Source organism: Mixophyes fleayi, chromosome 6, assembly GCF_038048845.1.
Source record: "Mixophyes fleayi isolate aMixFle1 chromosome 6, aMixFle1.hap1, whole genome shotgun sequence".
Classification (NCBI taxonomy): domain Eukaryota; kingdom Metazoa; phylum Chordata; class Amphibia; order Anura; family Limnodynastidae; genus Mixophyes; species Mixophyes fleayi.
In genome coordinates this window covers 1388647-1413141 of record NC_134407.1, presented here as the reverse complement: position 1 = coordinate 1413141, position 24495 = coordinate 1388647, and the positions used below count along the sequence as shown (strand labels likewise).

General features: G+C 41.9%; 1 protein-coding gene and 1 long non-coding RNA gene across 8 annotated transcripts in view; both read left to right on the top strand.

Annotated features, from left to right (window-relative positions):
- LOC142160698 (uncharacterized) overlaps positions 1-24495 on the top strand; it is a 302469-nt gene that overhangs the window by 20394 nt on the left and 257580 nt on the right. The gene's annotated exons all lie outside the window — the stretch shown is intronic.
- LOC142160701 (uncharacterized) overlaps positions 17214-24495 on the top strand; it is a 31623-nt gene continuing 24341 nt past the window's right edge. The window contains exon 1 of the long non-coding RNA XR_012693286.1: positions 17214-17920. This is a non-coding gene — a long non-coding RNA (uncharacterized LOC142160701). The remainder of the gene's footprint in view (positions 17921-24495) is intronic.

Sequence of the window (24495 nt, the reverse complement as noted above, 5' to 3'; positions counted from 1 at the left end):
AGTTCTAAATGTGATGTCCATTTCCTTAAAGAGACAGTTCTGTTACTGTGTTGTGTGAGAGGAAAACTGGATAGGCGGCTGCACACAGGTCTATTGTTCACCTATCCGGTCCCTGCAGCCGGGACAGATATTGGTACTGCTTGTAGTGCTAAATCATATATAAATGACATGTCTCTAGGGTTCACAGCATTGTGGGGGTATTAGCTCAGCAGTCGTCGTGCCCCGTCTTTCTATGTTCTGTGCCGCAGACTAGATGTTCAGAAAAGTTGGCTTGTATATACATATTATCATATTGTGCTAAATTGTTTCCAGATCAACATGTAATTTTGTTATGTCTTTGGACACAGTTTTATTTCACGTTTTGCTGGTTCCCTGCATAGAACGAGTTCTGGTTTCTTCACAGTAAATTATTCAGAAATGAATTGTTGTGTCAGCTGATGTATCTGCTTGGCCTGTGGTCCATATGATCCACTGGAGGCCTTTTCTGATGTCCCTTGTCACCACACTCACGTTTCAGAATATTTGGGGGCATATTTCTGTAGCTTCTAGACCAGAATTCAACGCGAACTGTCATTGCAGCCTCACGCAATTCCAGGTATTACGGTAAATAAAACATTGCTGGTTTTTGCTCGCACATCTGGTGGGTCCCACAAAGCTCCGGCGGAGCATAGCTAGGAATTGAGTTAGCGTTATACTAGTGAGTGTTATGTACAGTGTGTGTATAACTAGGGAGCGTATGTACAGTGTGTGTATAACTAGGGAGCGCATGTACAGTGTGTGTATATAGATATGGAGCGTATCTATAGTGTGTGCGTAACTAGGGAGCGTATCTACAGTGTGTGTATAACTAGGGAGCGCATGTACAGTGTGTGTGTATGGCCAGGGTGCGCATGTACAGTGTGTGTGTATGGCCAGGGTGCGCATGTACAGTGTGTGTGTGCTAAAAATGTGTATGTATTTGTATATAAATTTCTGCGTATGAATGAATTGTGTCTTCCTATATCTGTAGAGGCAGAGTGGGCGGGCAGGCAGCCACTGGCAAGCACAGTTTGAGTACTGCAATTGCGTCAGAATTAGGGTATACATAGTGTGATAAAGTCATGGGATCAGTGTATGATGACAGGTATATTTAACCTAGGTTCCTAACCTACTTGGTTTAATACCCCAGGAACATATTATTGTCTGAGAGCTGCTGAAGGGCTATAGGTCTGTTGAAAAGCCGGCATAGGGTCCTGGGGTTATGGATGGAGAGTGAGGGTGTGCTCCATCCATTAGGCCTATTAACCAGGTCTTCTAAGTTTCCAGTGATCCAGCGGGTAATCAGGAGCTGCACCTGAGTGGTGCTAGTAAAAGGCTGCAACTCATCTGTCAGTCCCTCACTGCCTGGGGACAGGGGCTGCAGAAAGTCTGATATCAGCCTGTAAGTTATTGTGCTGTAACTACTTTTTGTTTTGTCTGTTTGTTAGTCAGGAGTGACCAGTGTATAGTCAGAGCCGTACGGCATGGAGTTTATTTAGGAGTTTTGTTTCATTGCTTAGTAAAATTTTCCACTTGCATGAAACCTTCGGACGTGTGTGAAATCTCTCTGTTGCTATCAACACCATCTACCCCAGGAGATGGTACCGGGCCAACCTACCCGATCACAACAAATACGCCTTTTTAGAGGTGCTGGAGGGCTGGTGCATCGAGTTGTAAAGATGGTAATCACTATCAGCAGCACCCTCTGGCCGTTTCTGATTGGCTGATTTGTGTATTGATCCCTCCAGCTGATGGCCACACTAACCATTTAAGTACTGTTCTATGTGAAGTCGCCGCCGTCTAATCGCACTATTTAATTGACATTTCCATTTGAATTATTGCAGTAATGAAGGTTCACATTTGATTTTATAGCTGTCATGTCACTTTTCTCTCTTGTGTACATGTCATTACATTATTGTGTACAAATATGGTAATGCAGTGTTTGCATTTACTACAAACACTGTTATTCACCTCAACACTATTATGGGGTGTAAGTATGCACACTTGTATGTCTTGTGCAAATGCTACTGTTTTTTATAGCTGAATGTATTTTTTTTTTTAAACTCTTTCTGTGAAGAGGAAACAGGAACAGTACATACAACATTTTTGACAAGAAAAATCTTAATAATCAAGGTGTTTCCTCTGAGTCTTATACTTTTATATCAGTGGGAAGGGAAGGGAAGGGGGGAGGGGGGTAGAAAGGTACAAATATTGTCAACAATATAGCTAATAAATAGATAGGCACGCAAACTTGGAACAATGCTAAGAAAAGCTGGGACACACAGTTACAATGGCTACCCGACAGAGAAGTAGCATGTAGACATTACTCACCCACCGCGCACCATATCCAGCCTGGTCCAGAGGCGGCCCAAAAGCTATGTTCCAACTGCCGGGGGAGGAGCCGTATTGGATAGGCAGCTACGGCTTTCTAGTAAGTACCACGGGGCCCACACCTTATCAAAGTTATATGATTTATCATGAAGGTAGCACGTTATACTCTCCATGCTTGCGACATGACCTATGTACGACCGTAACCCCTGCATAGAGGGAGCCCTCGGGTCTTTCCAGTGTTTCGCTATTAGGGATTTAGCGGCTGCCAGAATATGGGAGATAAGCTTGTTAGAAGGCGCGCTCTCATCAGGTATAGGGCGAGAGAGAAGGAATGACTAGCTGAATGTATTTTGAGGTACAGGGCAAACAATTAATCATGTAATCATGATAGTCTTACATTAATGCTTCTTGAAAGTCCCATATTTTTGTAGTAGAATTAGATGTACTGAAGAGGTGTGACTTTCAATGTGGCACCATTATAGAATGCCACCTTTCCAAGTTTGTCAAATGTCTGCCCTGCTAAAGCTGTGGCTGTCATCTGTAAGTGCTGTTATATTGTAGTGGAAACATCCAGAAGCAACAACAAAGCAATAGGTCACACAAGCTCACAGAATGGGATCACAGAGTGCTGAATCGTGTAGTTTGTAAAAATCGTCTGTTCTCGGTTGCAGCACTCACTACCGAGTTCAAACTGCCTCTGGAAGCAACGTTGGCACAAGAATTGTTTGCGTGGAGCTTCATGGATTGAGCCTCCATGGATGATCAGCTGCGCACAATGCTCAGATCACCATGAGCAATGCCAAACGTAAACTGTAGTGATGCAAAGCGCACCGCCATTGGGCTCTGGAGCAGTGGAAAGATGTTCTCTGAAGTGACGAATCCGGCTTCACCATGTAGAAGTCTAATGGTGCCGGGAGACCGCTTCCTTGCTAAATGTGTAAAGCCATCTGTAATGTTTGATGGAAGACCCGTTAGTTTTAGTGAAGGGAAATCTTAATGCTACAGCATACACTGACATTCTAGAGAATGATATGATTCCAACCTTGTGGCTTAGTTTGGGGTAGGTCCTTTACTGTTGCAGCATGAGTATGTTTTTCAGAGTTTGGTTTGGAAGAACTTAACAGGCCTACACAGCCCTGACCTCATCCCCAACGAACACCATTAGATTATTGCCCAACATCAGTTCTGAATATCACTAATGCTCTAGTGACTGGATGGATGTGAATCCCTGCAGTGGAAAGCATTTCCAGAAGAGTGGAGGCTGTTATAGCAGCAATGGGCGAGGGGAGGGACCAACCCCTTAATGCCCATGGTTTTGGAATGAGATGTTCAACAAGCTCATATGGAGGTGATATTCAGGTTTCCACATACTTTTGGCCTTGTGTATCTCATCACATGAAAACATAAAGGTGGTAGTCGAACTGAATATGGCAGAAAGAAATATCTAATTGGAGAAATTGTATTCTTTTTTTTATTATGGTACTTAATTAACTTGGGTGGAACAGCACTGAATTAGACCAGTAGTTTTCAGTGTCACCAACTAATTCTCCTTCTGACTCTTTTTGTGTTTTGTAACCTGATTGGACATTATTGTACACAATGCAGCGTGTGCCTGGCACACAACTGATATAAATAACTTGCATTAGGCTGTAGCGCGGTTACTGGCTGATGTCTTTCATGTTGTGTTCATGCGTCTTATCCTCTTTGCTCATAAGAGACCAGGTTAAAGTTGATCCATATGCACTAGAAGGGGTTAAGTTGATCCCATGCCAGCGTAAGAATTGGCAAATCCTGAATCGAGCTCTCCATCCCCCCCAATGCCTTATCATATAACCACATGCACAATATACCAAACTGATTTCCCTTCTCTTGTCTTTTGAAGTAAAGTGGGATCACTGCAAGTCGCTCCAAACATAGACTTATAGCAAAAAGGGAAAAAAAACCTCTTAGTAATGAGATTGAAACTTACAAAACACAGAAGCAAATGTGGCTTTAATACATTGTTATGACCCTTTATAGGGCTGGAAATTACTCTTCAAAACTGATTCTGGCTGGACTTCAGAGCAGAGGGGATTCTGGGATACCGCAGAGTGACTTTGAGTAGTAAGTTGGTATTGCAGGAATTTTTTAATTTCCTGTAACACAACAATCCCACTGCAGCCTGGCTGGAAGATCCCATCCTGCTACGCTGCATTTGCTGAAGTGTTTGAAGGAGAAAGTCTCTGTAAGAGAGAAAACTGTTCTGCCGCTAAGTGATGGCTTCTCCTGTGCATCGAAGTACATTAGGTGGAACTGACCTGGAGCTTAGACTCAGATGCCCTGTGGTCTTGCTGCCCTGGCCTATTGTATGCTATGTGTATCAAAATATCCAGATGGTGTTTAATGTGTAATGCATAGTTCTATAAACATACATTCCCAATATGTGAAGGCTAATAAAATACAGAACCAGTTGCAATTATTTGACACTATTTGTCACTGTGAGTCTTTATATTCCAGTCTGTTGGGGGATCTTGGTGTCCAGCTCCACTGTCGTTCTCCTTCTATGGGACTGTCACAATCCACATCTAAGTGCTTGTTGTCACCATGTTGTTTTTAAGCTTTAAGACTTTTCTTAATAGCCTGAAAAGTAAATTGCATAACTCTGTTTCAGAGAGCCTTGACGTGATTTACTACAGACGTTTGAATGGTTCGTACTTCAGCATTTCAGACAAATTTAGAGCAATTAATTAAGAGCTTTAAAGAATCTTCATGTTGGTTGGCAAAATAGACCAATAAAGTCCTCAGCGGTTCTGTTTTGCAGTTGGATCATACCAACGCTCTTCATGCATCCTCTAGATCTCAAGTCTTCTCTATTGTTTTACCTGCTGCCATTCAACTGTGCTACACAAATGTTTAGGTTTAGATAATACTTCCATAAATGCATTTCTCAAATCATCATTAATTTAGACCACAAGAGAACATATTGTAATTTCTGGAAGTTATGTTTCAATGGCTTGTTTTATGTACTTATGTTTGTAGAAGACTAAATGATGTCCTTAGTCCTATTTTGAGTAAGACCTGCAAAACTCAACAGACAGTCCCCTAATGGTGACTGCTGGCTGCTGCCAGTATGGCGTTCAGTGAGCTTGTTTTGTGCCTTCTACAACTTTTATCCTTTTTATTACGGTTTCTTCCATAGATGAAGGGGTTATAAGTCTGATGGCAACTCTTGTCAGTCAAAGATTTCAAAGGCCCCCGGTCAGCGGGTGATCTGAGATCCACAGTGGGCTTACATTTCTGGCATACCAGCTGTGCCAATTTCTGAATTCTTCTCTAATGCACGGGAGAGGCCAAACATCTGCTAAGAATAATAATAAAAAAATAAAATGTAATATATTGAGAAAAGGAGATAATGGCTCTAAAAATATAGTTATCCACAAAGACCCAGTGGGATAAAGTTCTTAGCACGAGAACTGGAAATCAAAACTTTTACAGCTACTATTGCAGGGAATTGGTAGAGTAAATGCCGACAGAATGGCTGGTTCCAGTGTGTGATATATTCATAGAATTCTACAGAATAACGGTCCTGTTACTTTTCATGTATGTTTAGTCCCAGTGATATTACACACATTGAATACAACATCAAGGGAAAGTTCTGCACAGTGTGTGCTTTAAAGAGCCGCTCACACCTATATACAAGCTCACATTAAACCACATGGCTTTTATTGTTACATTCAGCATGTTAATGAAAAATGGCATGCCTCCCTTATTAAATATACTGAGCCACGTTGGTGCCTCTGTGAAGGCCGTAAGGCTCTGGAGCAGAAGAACATTTAGACCACCCCTGAAAAAAAATTTGTATTGAAACTTGGTGACATTTATAAAGATGACATTTTCTGCTTGGCACAATTTTCAGGGTTCTACACTGAGGGGCTCTTTAGAACTGGATATATTTGTGCTCTAAATGTTCGAAGGAAAAAGATGTATGTAAAAGCATATTTTTGTTAATGTTCAATCTGGCGCATATCCGATGTGTTGTGCGTACATATAGCATAACAATTGCTTAGAGATGCAACTTAACAGTGTTGTAAATTCTTAATTTGCATTACCCTATTAGTACCCACCTTTTCCCTCCCCTCTTACGCTTTTTAAGGTGTAAGGAGGCACGAGTCAGCAGTCCACAGAAAACTATATTTGGATGGATACGCATCTTGCACAGAAACAGATTTCCTGTATGTCCAACTTTAAATGAGCCCCTGAATGCAGATTTGCAACCAACATGTGCTCCTCGCTACTAGGCTCTCACAGCATCGGGGACATTATTAATCCTGACATGAAAATGATCGCATTTCATTAACTCATGGAGAGAATTAAGACACTTAGGGGGGTATTCAATTGTTCGTCCGGACCTCAGAAAAACTCGCGCTCTAAAACTATTACCGTTAATACAGTAATTACTCGCTGAATTTCAGCTCACAGCTCCCTGAGCTGCGAGCTGAAATTCAGCGAGTAAATTACCGTATGAACGGTGTTTACGCGCAATATTACCGTATTAACGGTAATAGTTTTAGAGTGCGAGTTTTTCTGAGGTCCGAACGAACAATTGAATACCCCACTTAGGTGTCTATTAAACAAACTGCCAACAGACAATATGACTGTTTTCTCTGGAGAATGGTTATTGCAAGTCTTCTTTTAATTTATCACGGGGTTAACGTGGTAGAAATCAGATTTCTTCTCATTAACATACTTTTCATTGATTACTGTAGTCCCCATAGAACTCTATTGACACTGCCATATGCGTAATTTATCGAGCGGTGAAAATCTTAACTTTTCGCCAAAAAACTAAAGTCATTTCAAGATGACGTTGGCTACCTGGTCTATGGGGTCCAGTGAAGCTGAAAAGACGTTGCTCGATCCCCCAGCGGGCCAGAAGAGTAAAAATCCTTCGTGGTGGAAGGGGCCCCAGCATGGTAAATTGCAGCGATACATAATGAAGTACCGTCACTATTTTCTGCAATAGATAATGATTGTTGCGCAACTCAATAATGAATAGACGCCTTAATGTGATAGAATTCATGAGATGGATTTGCAGAAAATAGCCTAATGCTTTCCAAGACTCTACCCTGCTTTTCTTGTACAGCCGAGGGTGAAGCCGTTTTAGAATATGGGAATTATCAGAAGAAATTATGGATGAGAGAGCATTGAAATGAACTGCGGTGTCACTGCAGCCTCATGTTGTCTTCACTCTGGATGTGTGTTATTGCTCCCCTGAACTTAGTATAATCTTGTCCTCTGTTATTTTTTAAATGTTTTTGATTTCCAGTTTCTACACTTGTTTTCTGAGGAATACGGTAACTTTGTGTCCTTGTGGGTCTGTACCTGAAAATTGTAAGATGTCTGATACAAACATAACTAAATGGTCTTGTGTGCTCAAGGCAGAACAGACAAGGGGGCTGTGCAGGAAACCAGCACAACAATAATTATTCTGAATCCTGCGTGTGATGAAATCGTATTCTGAGAAAAGGAGATGTATTGAAGCACAGCAGGGTGTCCATCATTTTCCTGGATGTAACCATCAAAGGAATGTGGCTCTTACAGGCCCAGCGGTTCTGACAGTACAGGGTGGAACTAATTCACAGAATTACCACCCAGGCCACTGAGGTCTAGCCTAAAGAGATGGTCTTTCAGCATATGTAGAACATGTTTATCCTTTATATAGACTGCATGCACTTTCTCACAACCCCATGTTAGAGAGGGAGATTATTACAGCTCCCACCACTGGGAGTGCTGTAGCTTCATATCCAGTTGGTAGTGGTATGGCGGAGTATATCAGTACTTGACCAAGAACCTTACACAGTAGTTAGTTGTGTGTGAACAAATTAATAAATAAGTGGAATTATGTTTCTGCTTATCACAATTCTGGAAATATGTTTATTGATGGAGGGCTTGTCCAAAAGTGGCTTAAGGACTAAGTCAGCTTTCAAAGACACGGCAATGGGGGCCAGGAGTGTAGTTGCCAAAAATAGGAGATTTAGGAAAGGTGCTACATACACTTATAATCTTAGAAACGTATCACTTCTGACACTACATTCCCTGCAAATCTCTCCTATGGGGGACTCTCTCTCAGCCACAACCACAGACCCGGAAACAGACAAGGTGGTGGAGTAGGCATTCTCCAAGCTGCACCTTCCAAGTCATACCCTATGAACTCTCCCTCTCATACTCTTCCTTTGAAGTCCACACTATTCATCTAATTTATCCTCTCCACATTCATGTGGCTGTCATTATTCGCCCCCCAGGTCCAGTTTCCCAATTCCTTGACAACTTTGCGGCCTGGCTCACTTATTTCCTATCCTTTGACCTGTCTACTCTCATACTAGGTGAGTTCAACATTCCCATTGATAATCCCACTGTCTCTCCTACCACTAATCTTCTTTCACTTACTTCCTCCTTTGGTCTCTCCCAGTGGACCACATCTCCCACCCACAGTGATGGACACTCCATGACCTTGTCTTCTCCCACTACTGCTCCATCTTTAATTTCATGAACTGATCATTCCCACTCTCTGACCATAACCTCCTTTCCTTCAGCCTCATGCCCCCCCCCTGCACCCAAATCCACATGTGCAGAATGACACCTATGTACCCTGAACCCTACCCACTTCTCATCTTCACTAACACAACTATTGTGCCCTGTGTCTGCATTGTCCTGCCCTATTCAGGCCACCTCTTTTTCCAACAAAACACTCCCTTCAGCCCTAGAGAATGCAGCTCCGGTTACCACATACAGTTTCCGATGATCCAAACCCCAACCATGGCACAGCAAACGGTGCCGCTACCTCCACAAGTACTCACACTCCGCAGAGCGCCAATGGAAGAAATCTCATTCCTATCCCGATTTCCTCCACTATATATTCATCCTTTCATCTTCCAGCACTGTCCTTTTTAATTGCCAAAAAAACATTCTTAAAATCTCTAATATTCACCCAACCTTCTAACCCACGTCACCTCTTTGCCACCTTCAACTCACTTATCTGCACCTCCTCCCCCTTCCTCCCTTACTGCCCATGATTTTGCCACCTACTTTAAAGAAAAAGTCAATAGCATTTGACAAGACATTTCCTCATACAAAATTCCTGAGCAGCAGTGGTTTACAGAAGCAGATTGGAGGATTTCCTAGTGAAGTTTTATTCAATACCACAATTGAAATAAAACATATGCCCACCAAACAGCGCAGGAGCAGGTAAGCAAACTGAATAACAGAACGCTATAATCGGCAGGAAGGCTAAGCCCTCCCAGTCTAAAATACTGAAGGGAGCCAATCAGGGCTTAACCCTGAAACTATCTCCAGTAATAGTTATTAATTAGCCCGCAAGCTGTTTCTTTTAGTCTGCGTGCGTGTCCGGCCTGTCAGCGTTGCCGGGGATGCGGCGCAGTATTAGAAAGTGTTCCGACCATCTCCATGACAACAGTAGGGATGAGGAGAACCGGAAATGGTGTCCTGGCTGTTGCCATAGCAGCTGGGACGCTGGAGGAGAAAGCGAGCTGCGGATCGCTGTGGCTCGTGACATAAATGAAATAGTGTTTTAGGAATACATTTTTTCGTTTTCAATTTAAAGAGGTGATGCAAAAGTATTGAGTTTCACTTTTAATTTGTAGGACGAGTGGCCCTTTTATGTGTCTGCTGGATAGGTTACTGAAGTGCACTACTCCTAAGTGTTGTACAGTCCATATTGCAAATGGCGTCAAGGGTCTGAATTATTTGCTTCTCTAAATTACTTATTTTAATCACAAGTTCAATGTTATATTCTAAATCATATGCAGCAAAACAAAATAAGTCAGCAGCATTCAAACAGGCTATTAATGTATTATTTTCACTTGACAATAAGGAAGTCTGCAGACTATATAAGCATAGAACTCCCGAGAATGTCACCCTCAACATTTTGCAGTGATTCTGCCGCTTATTATGGTGTATCCCTGCAGTGTTTCCCTGCATGTGTGTAAATGAATGTTTATTGCCTGTGGTTTGCATTCCCATCACACTCTTTCTGCAAGTTTTTAAGCTAACCGAAATAAAAACTATAAAGAAGAAGCGCAAATAGTGCCATCCAGCTCTCTACTTCGTTTAAATCTCAGCACCAATAAGATACCACAATTTAAAAATCTTTTAATTTTATTCAATACCACAATTCAAATAAAACATATAATGCCCATATAAAAACATTAGACTAGTTATCACAGATAAGGTGAATCATTGATATGCAATCATATATACATTATATGGACAAAAGTATTTGGCCTCATCTGTTAATTGAATTGAGGTTTTTCAATCAGACCCGTTGCCAGAGGTGTATAACATCCAGCACCAGCCATGCAGTTTCCATTTGCAAACATTTGTGATACAAAATGGGTCGTTCTGAAGAGCTCAGTGACTTCAAGCATGGTACTGTGATAGGATGTGTGGTACTGTGTGGTACAGCGTGGCACTGTGATAGGATGTGTGGTACTGTGATAGGATGTGTGGTACTGTGATAGGATGTATGGTACTGTGATAGATGCCACCTTTACAGTAAGACAGTTCGTGAAATTTCATCCCTGCTGGATATTCCATGGTCAACTGTAAGTGATATTATTAGAAAGCGGAAGCGTTTCGGAACAACAGAAACTCAGCCACGAAGCGGAAGACCACGTAAAATCACAGAGCAGGGTCAACGACTGCTAAGGTGCATGGGCGTAAAAGTCGCCAACGCTCTGCTGATTCCATAGCTGAAGAGTTCTGAACTTCCACTACATTAATGTAAGAACAAGAACTGTGCGGCGAGAGCTCAATGGAATGGATTTCCATGGCCGAGCAGCTGCATGTAAGCCTCACATCACCAAGACCAATGCCAAGCGTTGGATGGAGTGGTGTAAAGCACACCGACACTGGACTGTGGAAACATGTTCTGTGGAGTGACGAATCACGCTTCTCTGTTTGGCAGTCAGATGGGCGAGTCTGGGTTTGGCGGATGCCAGGAAAACGTTTGGGCTAGACCCCTTATTTCCAATGAAGGGCAATCTTAATTCTTCAGCATACCAAGTCATTTTGGACAATGTTGTCAAACTGTTGTCAAAGGCCCTTTTCGATTACAACATGACTGCCCCAGTGCACAAAGCAAGGACTACAAAGACACGGTTTAATGAGTTCAGTGTAGAAGAACTTGACTGGCCCACACAGAGCCCTGACCTCAACCCCATCGAACACCTTTGAAATGAACTGGAACGGAGATTGTGAGCCAGGTCTTCTCATCCAACATCAGTGTCTGACCTCATAAATGTTCTACAGAATGAATGGGCACAAATTCCCATAGAAACACTCCAACATCTTGTGGAAAGCCTCCCAAGAAGTGTGGAAGCTGATATCGCTGCAATAGGGGGACCAACTCCATATTAAAGTATATGCATTTGAATAAAATGTCATTACAGTACCTGTTGGTGTGTCAAGCATCTTAATACTTTTGTCCATATAGTGTATGATAATAGCTTGCAATAAATGTTATACTTGAGTAAGGAATGGTTGCGCGATAGGTCACACAATTAAAAGTTTGCAGTCCTGAGGGACAACCTGCAGACAACTGAAAATACCTCTATACATACATATACTGTCATGTCTGTGATTGTCCAATATTTTATTAAGAGTCTGATTGCTTCAGAATTTAGTGCCATATTAATAGTTCTCCTCATCTGCCACCGTCATTAGTCCTTATGGGCGCTTTCTCTTATAGGTATTCCTATGGAGTCCTTGTAAGCAGTGCACCTTACTAATCAGGTTCAACACAAATTACCGTACATCAATGGCTGCCAATACCAGCCGTACGCGGTCTCTGTAGATGGCATACAGGCTGCGCTTTTACAATACAAATTTGCATAGATTGTCGTCTTCAGTGATCCCTTCCCAAATGTTATCTCCTGTTTGGGGGTTGTCCCTCAGCAATGTAAGATTTTCATTGCATGACCTATCGCACAACATTTCCTAACTATAAAGTTTATTATGTAATAATGTCCCGTGAGATCTGTCTGTTAGAGAGCGATGAAGTGACGGCGTCCCCTGTCTGGCAGATATATTTGCAGTAATGAGAGGGTTAAGCTGATGTAAAACTGATTGTTGTTCTAGGATAATCTGGAGTTGTGTAATGTCACAATTCCAGCCAGGCCTGGAGAGAAGCAACTTACAGGTACATAGAGGTAAGTTTGTATAATACAGTGTATGGAGCATGCTATTTACATCATTGATACATATTACACAATAATGTACTTACCCATTGAGGTGCACGACAAGATTATAATACATAAGTTATTTTAAAGTACGTATAAGATTTTGTAAACAATATCTGTACAATGAGTTCTGATGGAATTGCTTATAGTCAGTGTTTTAGAAACTCAGGAAGAAAGCTTGTGCATTATAAAGAATAATCACCGTTATACACTCTACAACGGACCGCTTTCACACCTAGTCACATGACAGAGGTGACCTCACATCTTTCACTGACAGCTGTACTTACTCAGTAACTGGATCAGCAGAATGTATGAAGAGTTTGCAAAGAATAAAACATCAGTTCTACAGCTCTTTCCTACAAGAGGATCTCACAATTGTCTTACGGTATAGAACTCTTCTGTTTTCTTTTTTCCCAGCTTTTTCTTTTCATTATTCAAAACCTGAGAATCTTCTTACGAGTGATGACAATCCTCTTACCAAAAGTATATCTAAATATGCTGGTAGGTTGTGCCCGCCAGGCTAATCTCATTAGGTGTCTGCTGACTAAAAAGAGTAGCCGGCCGCATAAGGTCACAGTGTAACACTAGCCGCGGCTTCATGGACGTTATATAAGGCCAATACCGCTGGCATATAAAGTCATAACAACCTGGATCTGTACGCAGGGAATCAGACTGGTACTAACAGCACAAAATCCTAAGATACAGAACCTGTTTCTAAGGTACAAGAGCTCACTGAGTGTCGTCATGCGGTGTGCCTAACTGAATGTGTACCTGACAGAGGTGTTCACAGACCGGCTTCCACGTGCAGTTCAGCAAACGTGCTCCAAGACAACACATCAATAAATCATAATATACTTTACACATGTAAAAGAGCTCTTTATGGGCTTTTATCTATTAAAACATAAAACAATATTAAAAACAAACAAAAGTGTGCACACTAATATAATCAAGAGCTGTATATGATGTTTAAACCACCATAACTCCTATTTCTTAGTGTTGTACCAGATATTATAGTGCTATATGCCTTCAGATAATTGTACACAGGGAGGGATTTTTTAATTGCAGTCGAGGAGTTGCATCAAGACTTCCAGTTCCAGAGATTCCTGGCAATATGAAAAATTACTTTTCACTACCGGATCAAAGGCATTCCGGCATCTCGGAAGGCAGCAAATCCGCTGCTGTCTTCTGCTGGCGTCAAGAGGACACGGATGATGCTGAATGCAGGTTCCGTGTCTTAGCCATATGAACGGTACTACTCCCAGACAGTAGTTTTAGCAGAACGTTTGCTTTGGTCTTTTTTTGCTGCGTATAGGAAACGGCAAACTCCACAAGTAAAACTTTCCAGGCTCAACTTGAGGGACATCGGCTTTCCTTTATTATAAATGTGGAATATGATGCTGATAATGTCCTGATCTGCTAAGCAAAATGTGATGCAACATAACACGCACTAATGCGTTTCCCCATAACATGGTTGAATCAGAGCTAAAATATCTGTTACAACAAGTGTTTAAACAATCCCCAACCAATGGTAAAAAATATCAATTAGGTAACATTAATTTAGAATATTGTCACTTCAGAGTCTTGGCCGCACTTACCATATCTGCTGTTGTCATCTCACGGCTACCGGGGTACCTCCAGGTCACCTGCAGCATTCCTGACCACCTCTAAACAAACACATACTGTTTGTTCTGCTGCATGGGTGTGGCCACCTTGGATTCAGTCAAGCGATCTTTCCAGACCAACCAGATTCAGGAGCTGTGATCACAAGATCTGTGCAACCAACCGTACCATCAGGAACACTCTATTTAAACCTGCTGCAGAGATCTACTCATTGCCAGAACAACACACTTTCCCTCCTGAGACTAGTTCTTGTCTCCACGGTGCAGTTGTTCCCTGCACTGTTCCTGATACCCTGCATTGTCGAGCAAACATCTTCCTGCAAGTACTCTGCATTCCAAGTGCACATCTTTTTGTAAAGCACCCCCTCATTTTACAAACTGCTCAACTTTCTGCAGTAATTCTACATTCCTCAAGAGTGCCGGTACCTCATCAAGAACTTTGCATCATCTTGTGCTAGTTCTGCTGCGCTTGGGGTGTTTGCTGGTATCACCAGTACTGTAGCTGTGGCTAGTTCTGAGTCTCTAGGGCTACTTTCCAGTTCTGTGCATCTGTGTGTGGGTTCCAGGTCTGTGGTTGTCTCACAGTCCTGAATCCTCCATTCCCAGTCACAGTTCTGAGTACTCGATAGTGGGTTCTGTGTGCCTGATTGCAGGTGTCATAGTTGAGTTCCTACGAACAGTTCCAGAGTGGTGGATTCCTGTTCTGTACTATGGCGCAGACTCCCATCCGGCTAGTGCTACTCTGTGCATTCCAGGTGACCCTCCAGTTCCTGCTACACTCCTGCTTCAGCTGGACCCAAACCGCAGCTTTAACACAGCAGGGAAGAGAACCCATGATGCAGTACATTCATTTTATCTTGGTTTCACATATGTTCCACTTTGTGCTATACACTAAAGACTAAATTCTTATGATTTACATGAGGCTGTATTAAAGCTTGCATGTATCAAGAACCATTTGTTATTATACCAGTACAACAGAGATCAGTACAGTTAATAGTGTACTAGATTATAAGTCCAATAAGACTTCCTCATACACAACCCCTTGAAGTGGTCACTCCTTCTTTGTCACACTACGTTATTCTCTTCCTACAATATTCAGGTCATCTGGATTACTGTATGCACCAAGGTATAATGCCTGGATATAAAAGCAAAGGGTTTCTTTAGAATGTCTCTGCAGTTTGTATTTAGGGCCTGGGGTCTGGTGTCTCATTTTAGTTCTGTGGGCACATATGCCATGTTAGTTTTGAGAGTTTGATTAGTGCTGGGCAATGCCAAGCACACAGCTTGTTACCTGGAAACACAATCACACTAGTGCTGCAGTCTGGTAGGTGAAGTCACAGGCAGTAATGGTCATTGTGTGTCTACATTATTGGTCAGTGATCCAGAAGAATTGGCAACTTGTAAATTCTAGTAGTTACTAGCCACAGTCATTTTAGGGTTACAAGCTCTAATGGCATTATTTACCAACAAGAGGTTAATATCAAGATAGTTCATTGAAGAACTGTGTGTGTGAAAAACAAATGATAAATAATATTATGGTGACCAACAAACTTTTAAATAGACTCAGCATCCAAAATGAAAATCAATTGTTGCTGTATCACCCATTCAGCACCAGGTTTGCCCCTATTTCACTACCCCACACATATTGGTCCTCAAATGAACCAATGTAAAGGTTCGAGAGCCCATCGCAGTGCTCTGTATCTGTAAATAATATAACAGTGGCTAAAGATGAAAAGAATAGATTGTAAAATAAACACATTGCAGCTCCGATATCCCGACGTCCTAATATGAAAAATATCACCAATAATGAGCTTACAATAACAGTAATTGAGAACACTGGATTAATATCACCAAGCACTAATTGTAGAGAAGTAATTTCAGTATTTTGTAAATTTATATAATTATTTCATGTGAATTAAGGAGAAAATCTGCTAGAGCTCATCAGCCAAATCTGCTTGGTAATGTATGATATATATATATATATATATATATATATATATACACACAATCTATATGTGAATAATATGTATAAACAGGGAGTTTCCATGTCATTATAAAGAATATTGCATTCCCTGCATTAAATAGTTCCAGATATTAGGAGTAATCTTAGACCTATATAAAGACACTCAGGGTTTTATACGGCACAGATCTCTGTGTATCACTATAATTTTCAGGGTTCTGTACCTATACTGGGGTACGACCGAGCTTGTAGCATGGACCTCTACTCAGGAACTCTAAAACTACTTGTCTGAGTACATACTTCTATCATAATGCAACATATGTGTTCTAGCTGGAAGAGCAGTTTGACCTTGTGAAGTTGGAGTATTTATTCCCTTCAGGAACTTGTGCAGATGACAGATAGAGGGATAATTATTATTATTATTAATTTTTATTTATAGGGCGCCACTAGGTGTCCGCGGCGCCGTACAGGGACAAACGAAATTACAATACGAGGTGAGACAGCACAGTACAGAACACAATAATCACAGTAACTCAGTGATATTGAATAGTGAATTTCTGGACCAATCTGCAGTTAAATGACTGATTTTTCTTATCTATGCGTACAATAGAGACAGCAGTCAGTAGCTAAAGGTGAGTTATTTGTTTTAGTTTGTTATGTTTTTAGGGAAATGTAAACCTCAATTTTACTTAATATAAGCTGTTTACATCATCATTGAAAGGGACCGGTGTATGGCTGTGAGCCCAGAGAGTGTTGCTGAGCTGTGGGGTGGGTCAGTGGGTCTTCAGACCAGACTATAGGGGGTCATCACGTCAGACAGTTATTTGTTCCTGTACAGTGACAAAGCCCTGGGGGCTGTGGGGTCATTTAAGATAACTTATGGATCTCTTGATGGTGATTAACATATAATACAAATGATTATTATCATGAGATAAACCATAATGTATCTTGTATGTAATGTGCAGTGTTCTAGGTCCCAACACTTCCACCAAAGCGGCAGCAACACTTATTTTCTATATAGGTTGCAGGGCTGCATCTTTTATATGAAGTAGGGGGAATCGTTCAGTGAATGAACAATTTCAGGTTTAAACGTCTCAGCCAAATATAACAAGTGTCTTATTTTATGCTTTGAAGCCTTCTTGTGCTAGGCCGATTCTGATTGGAACCTGAAGTCACATGACTAGGTCTGGGCTGCTTTGTTCTCAAAATACTAAGCTAATGTACTGCTGCTTTTGTACCAGAAAGTTATACTGAAGAGTGTTTATACCTCCATGCATATGGTTAAATGCTTTTAAAAGGTTAGAATTTCATACTTTGGGGTGAAAAACTATGTGAATACCATGAATAAGGCAAGAGATGGGTGTTTATTTACTGGATATTATCAGCAGTTTTTTTCCAGTAAATAAACAAATTGTTCATTTATTGATTTTCAACAGATTTTTTGGTTTGTTCTTAAAAGCATGGTACATTTAGGTTAATTTATGCCAAATGAATAAAACAGAACAAAATAGCATAATATTTAATGTAGCCAGTAATTGCACACTATGTCATTGTGTTCAATCACTGGTTAATATCTGTTCATTTACTTGATAATATTTTCCCAGAGGTTTAAAATTCTAATAGGCCTATTTCTTCTATGCAAGAAAATGGATCCTGGGGTCCAAGCTTTGCCCAAAGCCTACAAGCAATTTAGGTGGAGCAACGAAGCACTTTCTGCTGCTTTGGAAGCTATTAGGACCAGCATTCTATATCTTAGCAAGGTAAGAATTCAACATTCCAAAAGGCGATCTACACAGCACATGTACAGGGAAAGTGCCGTGACAGTACTGCGTCCTGGAGGAGAAGCCAGACTACAAACCTGGATTTTAAATAAACCCAAACTTAGATTTCCAGTGCACCCAGATGGAGTAAAATACGATGTACAAGGAATGTTTAAAAGTGTGCAAAGCAAGAGCCCAGGTGATAAATGGTTATCACTACTTTTAAAAAGAAGTCTCGCTGTTACAAAAAGAAATACGGAAATAATCCCTAAAGCTAGAGCAGCTATTTAAAAAAAAAAAAAAAAAAAAAAAAGCCATTCATTATCATCATCATCATCATTTATTTATATAGCGCCAACATATTCCGTAGCGCTTTACAATTGGGGACAAACATAGTAAACTAATAAACAAACTGGATAAAACAGACAGAGGGGTATATTTAATAAGCTGCGGGTTTGAAAAAGTGGGGATGTTGCCTATGGCAACCAATCAGATTCTAGCTTTCATTTATTTAGTACTTTCTACAAAATGACAGCTAGAATCTGATTGGTTGCTATAGGCAACATCCCCACTTTTTCAAACCCGCAGCTTAGTAAATCTAGCCCAGAGAGGTGAGAAGGCCCTGCTCGCAAGCTTATAATCTATGGGAAGTAATTTCAACTATTCAAAAGTAGTTTCAACTATTTGAGGATAAGAATGTATGAGAGCTCTCTGGGCTCATTCCTTGTTTACAGTATGAGACAACACTGAACGTTATATAAAGTGAAATCAGCCCTGATCATCTTTTACGATTTTGAAATTTTGGAAACAACAATGAGGCATCAGTTCCTACGACAACGCCAGACTTGTACATGAATGGCTAAAGTGCAAGCAGCAAGAACAATCAGAACCTTAAACTGCTAATAGTACTCTCAGCCTTGGTGTTGTGGAAACTGCAAGTCAAGACATTGCATCAGGGATACTGAATAAGCAATGCAATTTGCCAGAGGTAATCCTCCAAACACCAAAAAGAAAGGATTCGTCCACAGCAAATAAAATGCCAGAGAGTGTATGGAATGACCACCTGCATTAATCTAGGTGAGACGAATAAAAAAAAAAAGTATTCACAATTTACCATTACATTTGCAAAATGGAAATCTTACTCTGATTTGCACACAAGAAAAAAAAGATAAACAATGAAAGCAAGAACAAGCGAAGAAGTAGCGTATTGAGGCAGCTTAAGAGGATACTAGAAATAAGAGAAGGCAAGCACAAAAATCCAAATAAATTCTGAAATATCAGCTGACTGATGAATTATCAGTGGTAGAAGTGGTGACCATCAGAACTCGAGTAAGAACAGAATATTTATGGAACCCTACACATGGTCATATCTTTGTGTTACCAGTTATGTTACTGTACAATATGAGGGAGAGGTTTTTCTTTTATATCAAATATTTTTATTTAAGGTTTTCATCACATACAATAAAAGGAAGAACATCTTACACACTAAAGAGAGTCAGTTCTAACTATTGTGGAAAGGTAACCAGAATAGTATCTGTCCAGCAGGGAGAAGGATAGACAGGGTTAATGATCCTGCTGTTACCTTTAGGTGCAGGACATGCGTGTGGTGTGTGTGTATAAAAGGATTGTGAGATCTGGTTGGGGGGTGGGGGGGTTCCGTTGCTGATTAGCGTGGCGGGACAATAGTGAGGGATTGTGGGTGAAGCTGTGTAATGTTTTGTTTTTCCGTTATCGTTTTATGCTGAAATAAACAGCTATTGCTTAAGAAGCCTGGTGCAAGGAGTCTTTATTTTTTGATTTTTACGCTGTGTAAAATTCCTAATAGTCTAATCTAACCTAATACCTACATACCAAATAGTGATAGATGATGCGGTATAACAATACGTAAACATAAGGAAAAAAGCTGTAGCTGCAGCGAGCTGTAAGCAGTGGGAAGGTGACATAGCACCTGCATCACACCAATGTGTAGCCAACTAGCCAGAGTCAGTAGTAGTTGGTGCCATGACGAGAGCTGCAAAGTGTTTATGACATCATTAAGAAGTACATATCCGAGAGGCTCAGACGGAAAGAGCCCATTTGCTGATTTAAAAGGAGACAGGAATATACAAAGGGATCCACTCCCAGACAGCCAGGCACATCCCAGTCCCAGAGGATGCCTAGTCATAGTCCACCCCTAAGTGACCGGACAGTATATCTAGACTTAGTCCATCTGAACCAGACCTTGTAATACTTCTGTATTGTGAGATTGGTAGGTCAACCTCTCATGTACCACAGCGTCATTGACCAAGGGAACACAGCCAAAACAGCTGGGCCCCTCTCGCGCCATCCACGTTTTAACAATGTTGACCTTGGCCAAGGTTCATAACATATTGGATCACACTTTTGCCAAGCAGGACGTCCGGTCCAGAGCCAAACATACATGTTTTAGGTACAGTATGGGAGCAGTTATGCCCATATTTTGAATGTCTGTCACCATGAAGGAGAGTTTTATCCAGGTGTAGTGAAAGATAAAATCTAACGGCCTTCCGGTCTTCACCAAGAACCACCGCAAGGTAGTATGGGTTTTGCTGCCGAATAACCGCAGGTCGCGGCCCCCAGGTTAGCCTACTGACGTAAGGGAGAAGGCTCTAAGTGATGGATAGTCAAACAGGCAATATGACAAGGTGATGCAAATACAGGCACTAACCGTGAATTCCAGGGTCTGGAGGTCTGACGCGGAAACCGGCTAGATGCACGGTATCAGTTGTATGCCGTAGGAGATGAATCCAGAGGAGTAGAAACACAGCTGGGTCGGTACACAGGAGGTAATCAGATATACAGTGCCAGAGGGAGATCCATAGAGTAGTCAAGAACACAGCTGAGTCGGTACACGGGATGGTCAGTCCAATTTGCGGTGCCAGGGATAAAGCCAAAGAGTAGTCAGGTCACAGCCAGGTTGGTACACAGGAGTCTGAGGAAATATAGAAGTACACGGGGAGCAGGATCATAGGAGTCAGGTACACAGGGAAAGGAAGCCAGGAACAGGAAACACATTGCTCTGACACAGGTAGCGTGTCAGAGCAGAGTAGATATAGAGATTTGAATTCCCCGCCCAGGAGTCACATGACCTGACGCTGAGAGAACCCGGAAGTGAGGGGGCGCCATCGGAGGACAGCGCTGAACTGCCGGAGCAGTTCAGGACAGTACCCCCCCTTCAGGGGCGGCCTCCGGACAACCTATAAGGTTTTTGAGGGAACTTGGCATGGAATCTCTTCAACAAACTTGGAGCATGAAGATCTCGTGCAGGAATCCAAGAACGCTCTTCAGGACCCTAGCCTTCCCAATCAACCAGGAACTGTAAGGAACCTCTGGAAATCCGAGAGTTTAGAATCTCCTTAACCTCAAATTCCTGATCTAGCGCAGAAATAGCAGCAGGAGGTTTTTTTTTAGAAGAGAATAACTTGTTAATAACAAGTGGCTTGAGAAGGGAAATGTGAAACACATTGGGAATCCTTAAGGTAGGAGGTAACTTCAATCTAAAGGCTACTGGATTGACGACCTCTAAGATCTTGAAGGGACCAATAAATCGGGGAGCGAATTTCCTAGAGGGAACCAGCAAGCGAAGATTCTTCGTAGACAACCATACTTTGTCACCAGGAGCAAGTAATGGAGATGGTCTTCTTCTCTTGTCAAATGCTTTTTTACTGATGGCAGAGGTGTGAAGCAATTTGCGTTTAATTAGATCCTACCTAGCCGAGAAGTCCAATAGAAGGAAATCAACTGCAGGAACTCCAGAAGCTGGTAGATCCTTGAAGGGCGGAACTTTAGTATGAAATCCTTGAAGAGCAAAAAAGGGAAAAGTGGAGGTGGAATCATGCAAATTATTATTGTGAGCGAATTCTGCCCAAGGTAAGTCGACCCAATCATCATGTTTAGCTGAAATGAAACATCTGAGAAATTTCTCCAGTTCTTGATTTGTCCTTTCAGTGAGACCATTACTTTGAGGATCATATGCAGAAGAGAAATTCAACTTAATTCCACAGACACGAGAAAAAGCCCTCCAAAATCTCACCACGAACTGAGTTCCCCGATCAGAAACGATAACATCTGGACAGCCAAGTAGGCGGAAAATCTCTTTGATGAAGAGTTGAGCCAAAACAGGAGCAGAAAGGAAGACCTTTTAATGCCACAAAACGAGCGGCCCGGGAGAGACGATCAGTGACCACCAATACTACTGAGAAATCTCTGGAGGAGGGTAAATCTGTGATAAAATCCATAGAAAGGTGACTCCAAGGTCGATCTGGAATGGATAGAGGTTGCAGCAGACCGTATGGAGCTTGACGAGGAACTTTGTTCTGAGCACAAGTGGAACATGCCGTTACAAACTGTCGAACGTCCGAGTGGATAGATGGCCATCAATAACCACGGGAGATAAATTCCAAGGTTTTCTTTATACAGGCATGACCAGAAAAACGGGAGGCATGGGCCCATTTAAGGAGTTTTGATTGGAGATGTGGAGGAACCAAAGTCTTCCCGTGAGGAACAATAACACGAGTAGGGGTAGTAGCCAAAATACATTCTGGATCTAGGATGGGTCTAGAACCCACTTCTTCTGTATCCATAGAGTCGAAGGAACGAGAGAGAGCGTCAGCCTTCTTGTTCTTGGACCCTGGTCTAAAGGTAATGATCATATCGAAGCGGGAGAAAAATAGGGACCATCTGGCCTGACGAGGATTGAGGCAAGATGCAGTTTGTAAATACAGCAAGTTCTTGTGATCTGTAAAAATTGTAACAGGAAATCTGGCTCCTTCTAAATGATGTCTCCAAGCTTCCAAGGCCCATTTGATAGCGAGGAGTTCTCTATCTCCAATGCCATAGTTCTTTTCGGTAGCCGAAAATTTACGAGAAAAGAAGCCACAGGGAGAAAATTTTCCAGTAGAATTCTTCTGAAACAAGATAGCTCCCACTCTAGTAGAGGATGCATCTACCTTGAGGAAAAAAGGGAAGGAAGGATCTGGTTGCTGAAGAATAGGAGCCGAGATGAAGGCTTCCTTAAGATTCTTGAAGGCTTTCACGGCCTCCGGTGGCCAGGTTTTAGCGTTGGCGGACTTTTTAGTTAAGGAGGTGATGGGTGCTATCACGGAAGAAAACCCTTTGATGAAGTGGCGGTAATAATAAGAGAACCCAACGAAACGCTGGATGGCCTTGAGTCCTACCGGTTGGGGCCAATCAGAAATTGCCTTTAATTTCTCGGGATCCATACGTAATCCGGAGCAAGAAACCACGTGACCAAGAAAAGGGAAATGCGTTTTTTCAAAGACACACTTGTCCAAATTACAGTACAGATGATGTGACCGAAGGCGTTGAAGGACCAAGGAGACATGATGGCGATGAGTAAGCATATCAGGAGAAAAAATCAGGATATCATCTAGATAAATCACAACAAATCGATACAAGAAGTCCTGAAAAATCTCGTTAATGAAATTTTGGAAGATGGCAGGGGCGTTGCAAAGTCCAAATGGCATAACTAGGTACTCGAAATGCCCATTGTGCGTATTAAACGCCGTTTTCCATTCATCCCCCTGTTTGATACGGATTAGGTTGTAGGCCCCTTTCAAATCAAGTTTAGTAAATATTGACGCTCCTTTAATCCTATCAAAGAGTTCAGAGATCAATGGCAAGGGGTACCTGTTCTTCTTAGTCATGGCGTTGAGGCCACGATAATCTATACAAGGACACAATCCGCCGTCCTTTTTTTTTTTTTTACGAAAAAGAACCCGGCCCCTGCTGGTGACGAGGATTTCCGGATAAAACCCTTATTCAAATTCTCCTTGATATATATGGACATAGCATCTGATTCGGGTAGAGACAATGGAAACACACGTCCTCTGGGTGGTATCTTGTCCGGCAACAATTCTATGGCACAGTCCCAAGGTCTGTGTGGAGGTAACTTGGAAGCCTCCTTTTCACAAAAGACATCAGAAAAAGAATGATATTGAGGAGGAATACCGGAGGATGTGGAAGGAGAGGCAATAGCGGGTCTATGAATCTTGGGAAGACATCGGGAATGACAACCTGGTCCCCATGCAAGAACTTCAGGTTTCTGCCAATCTAAAGTGGGGAGTGAAGTCTGAGCCAAGGTAGGCCTAGAATCAAAGGGTTGATAGCCTCCGGGATGACTAAAAAGGAGATTTCCTCAGTGTGTAAGGCTCCGATGCGTAGAGAAAGGTTGACAGTTCTGTTTTTATTGGAACCTCCAATAATACGGCTGCCGTCTATAGCTGTAATAGCGATAGGTGGATCCAATGGCTGCATGGGTAACGACAACCTCTCTACGATGTCAGCTCGTAAAACGTTCCCCGCTGCTCCGGAGTCAATAGGTGCTGGAAAAGACAGTTGTTTATCAATATAACGCAGAAGGACTTGGATAGAAAAGCTAGAATCCACAGGAGAGGGAATAGACATACCTAACTTAGCCTCTCCAACATCAGTTAGGTCCGGTCGTTTCCCGGACGCTTCCCACACTGGCTCACAAGCCAGCCTTTGCTAGATGTAAACCCCTATACCTGGGAGGTGAGTGCATCTGATTTTAACTG